Genomic DNA, 4,099 nt, shown 5'->3' on the forward strand with positions numbered 1-4,099 from the left:
TCGGCCGAGTTTTTTTTTCAATTTTACAGTATACATTATTTTAAGGATAGATTTAATTATAATTAATATATATATATATATATATATATATATATATATATTTAATATATACTTTTATTTCATTTCAATCCAAGAGGGTTAGAACTCTTTTACAACCAAGTGCCTCCTAATAGAGACACACCTGCAATACGAAAGATACAGCAAATTACAAAAAGGTTACTGGAATAAACAAAATCAAGTAACCAAAAAGGAGTCCGAAGGGAAGGTAAGCTGTTGAGCTCTCGACAAAGGATCAAGATGACACCGAATGATGCTTTTGACTTCAAGAAGCCGAGTGAGAGGCATTGTTATGGATACGAGAGTTGCGTTCTTTCCAGATTATGTAGACCGATGCTTGACAAGCTAGCCGAAGAATCAAAGTTGTGTTTTTATCTCGGCAAGGATTCTTCGGCCATGTAACTCCATCCTCAAACAAAGCAGGTGGAGAAACATGGGCTCTTGATGTGAAATAATGTCAAATCTCAGAGGAATAAGCGCAACCAAAGAATAGATGCTGCTGAGTCTCGTCATGTGTGTTGCAGAGCATACAAAGTGGAGACACCACTAGCCCCCAACTGCGAAGTCTATCCCTTGTATGAAGCTTGTGTCTAGAATTTACCCAAGCAATAAAAAGCATGCCTAGGAATCCTTCCTTTAAACCAAACTGCCTCATACCAATCCACTCTTGGTTCAGGCGGGTTCAAGTAAGACCAAGTTTTTGCAGTAGAGAAGGTATCCAAGGCTACACCATCACCAATCTCACCATCACCAATCTTCCACAGATAATAATCATCCACTGCATCCGCTTGCAAGTTAACTACAGACGGGAGAGGGAGACATTGCTTCAACAACTGAACAATAGGACTCCTGCTCCTACTGTTAGAGATCCACCATTGTCCTTCTCTAACAGCCTCCACATCTGTAGCATCCTGCTGAATCCCTGAGACTCTAGGACCAAATCCCCTGTGATATCCAAGAGGGGATCCAGAGAAGTCCAATTGTCTTTCTAGAAGCTGCAGGTGATACCAGAACCCACTTCGCACACAATGAACGATCTCGCTATGATACGAAGCTTGCACAAACTTTTCCAAATCCAACTACCCGAGGCTGAGGCATCCAGATCCCAGAAATTATGGTGGCCTATAATTTTGATATCATGCTAACTAATATAATTTGTGAAATAGAAAGAGTAATATTGTATTGTAGCAAGTAATATGCCATTTTGTAGATAGTTGGTATATTTAGTTCTCATTTTTTAAAATTGAATTTTTAAGAGAAATACCCTAGACTAGCACCATTTTAGGTTTTTCTTCCAAAAGTAGCACATAAGCTTAATTTTTCCAAATATAGCATTAAGTGATATTTGATATTTAATTGTCTGGTGAAGCTTGCCGTGAATCACCACATCTGAGATCTAGCTCATCTTCAGCCACTTCCAGGAGAAACGTCATCGTCGTTGCATCTCGTTCTGGGCTCCGACGTTGACCGGTCAGCTATTCTATGTAGGCACACGACCGAGAAAATGCGTAAACGATTCTGATCTAAGAAACAGAGTATGAGATCTATCTCGATCTGGCCTTTTGATAATCAAAATGAAGAGTTGGATTTGAACCCTGCTCCAATCTCAGCTCGCCCTCTCACATGACTACCTCTGCATTTGAATAATCACTTCCAAGTCAACAAAGATGATGAAGAGGTGGAAGAAAGGAGCGAGATTCAGCTACTTGGGTTCAGCTAATGGATTCTGGGAATATTATGGTACAAGATGATAGAAATAATAGTGAGATTATGTGGGAGAGTTTTAAGTATTCTTATGAATTATGATTCTGTTGAGAAGAAGTGTAAGCTGTTTAGGAATGGTTGAATTTGGTAAAGTATCTAGCTTGCTATGAGTTTTTGAATTGTTTTGCTAATGGTACAGATCAACTTGGCAGTGTTTCTTGGGGTTTTAAAGTTAATCAATCTGGTAGTGTTGCAGAATTAGTTTGAATGTGATATGTAAGATATCTCTTGAAGTAATATTAAAACAAAAATTGAATTCATGGACTGGTCATGTTGTTGAATAAGGTTTTCAGCTCTAACTCAAGTGATTGATGATATACATGATAGCAGATATTTCAAGAATAAAGCAGAGAATTGATGATGAAGATGAGAAAATGGGCACTTGAGTAGAAGTTTGTGTTCGTCATTATGGAAAGTCTTCCTAAATTTCAAGAATGTCTTCATAAATATTAGGAAGACCTTCCTAAATGGATTTTATGAAGTATTTTAGTGTTATGTCTGTGATGTCTTTGAAATGTTTCTTTACAAGATAGAATTATCTTGTGTCTTGTGTTGGAGAAGTGTGTAATATCTTTGATGTGTTTAATTGTAATGTGGGTTTTCTTACATACTGATTTCAGCAAAAAGGAAAGAAACGGTGCAAGGAAGTTGATTATGTTGTTCCAAAGAAGAGTTGATGATGAACAAGTCCATGGCAGAGCACACAACATGTTTAAACCATCCTGAATTTAAGCAAGAACACTTTAAACATGTAATCTTTTTTAACTACTATCTTTATGAAGACCATCCTAAATTTCAAAAAGTCATTCCTAAATATTATTGAATCCTTCAAAAATTTAAATATATGTGTTTCTAAATATATATTTATGGTGTATTTTAGATCAATGTGTCAAATATTAGTAGATTATTCCATTAGTGATGGGTAATGATTTCATTTTTGTGCACATTCTGATGTTTGGGAATCTAAACTTTTTTATGAAAGCCATTATGAAGTTCAAGGAAATCCTTCCTAAAGTTTTTAGAATCCTTCCCGAATTTCATACAATCTTTCATGAAGCTCAGTCACAGTTAAAGCAAAGTGCTAACATAAACAAGTGAGAATGTTATATATCATACAAGTACCAAAAAAAATTAAAAGGTTTCTCAAGCATCATATATGTCTAAACAACATATATAGTAAAATTAGATAAAGGAACACAATCTCATCTGCAGATATCCAAAACATACTTGCATCTTGTATCATCTGCAGCATGACATAGCTTAGAGAAATCTTCAACCCCATTCCCTGCAGTGAAAATTGAAATTAGGGAATAAGTTCAGGAAAGTCTTCATGAATTCTCAACAATACTTCCTCAATCTTCAAATGTGACTGTGATGGGAGATGGATGTGAATGATTTCTAGTCTGAGAGCCATCATTATTAATAAGAAAACACATTGTTGGGAGATGGGATGTGAATGATTCAGACTAAGAAAATGTTATCATTCTAACTAAACCAAGCAACTCACATTCTCTCAAGTTCAGCTATATTGTCAACTTGGGTTTGATTGTACTGAACAAACTCGGAGAATAAGAAAGCAAATGCCGTCAAGCTCACCTGCAACACAATTTCAATTCCAAAACAACTAAATTTCAGAAGATACCCGAAAATTAATGATCACACAATAAAGAGATCAAAACCCAAGAGAGAGATTTGAATCGAATCCCCATCACAACTATTAGCTCCGGATCCAAATCGAAACAATGTTCTCAGTTTCTAGTATGAGAGACATCATAATGGAGCAAAAAAAAAAACAAACCTTCGTCACCCCCGTCATGGGATTTATCGTGGTTGAAGGTCACAAATCAGAAAACTCTCCATATCCAACACCAACTAAATCATTCAAATTAAAATTATAGATAGAGCCTGGGACCTGCGAAGCTTGGGCTATCTTGTTTTTTCTGAACCAAAGCTCGAAGATCTCGCTGGTCCTTAGATTCATGCTTGTGCTCCTTTTCAATGTCGAGAACGCAATTACTGGTTTCACTGACTTCGGATGACTCGCAGATCCGATTGGGTTCACCGGTTGAACATCATCTGCTATTGAATTTGGAATCAGCGGAGAGAGAGTAGTGAGAGAGATCATGATTGTTGCAATCTCACGATTTTGACATTGTTATAATTTTATTAATATTTTATTTATTTTAGTGATATATAAATTTGTGCTAATTTTGGAACTTTTGAACATGTGTGCTAGTTTTGGACTAAAAACTTAAATTGGTGCTATTTTTGAGAATTG

At 36.1% G+C, this 4,099-nt stretch overlaps 1 pseudogene; it reads right to left on the bottom strand.

Annotated features, from left to right (window-relative positions):
* Nucleotides 1–234: 234 nt before the first annotated feature.
* Nucleotides 235–3,637, bottom strand: LOC109132921 (uncharacterized; annotated as a pseudogene).
* Between the last annotated feature and the right edge of the window lie 462 nt (nt 3,638–4,099).

Source organism: Camelina sativa, chromosome 5, assembly GCF_030686135.1.
Source record: "Camelina sativa cultivar CO46 ecotype springtype chromosome 5, ASM3068613v1".
Classification (NCBI taxonomy): Eukaryota; Viridiplantae; Streptophyta; class Magnoliopsida; order Brassicales; family Brassicaceae; genus Camelina; species Camelina sativa.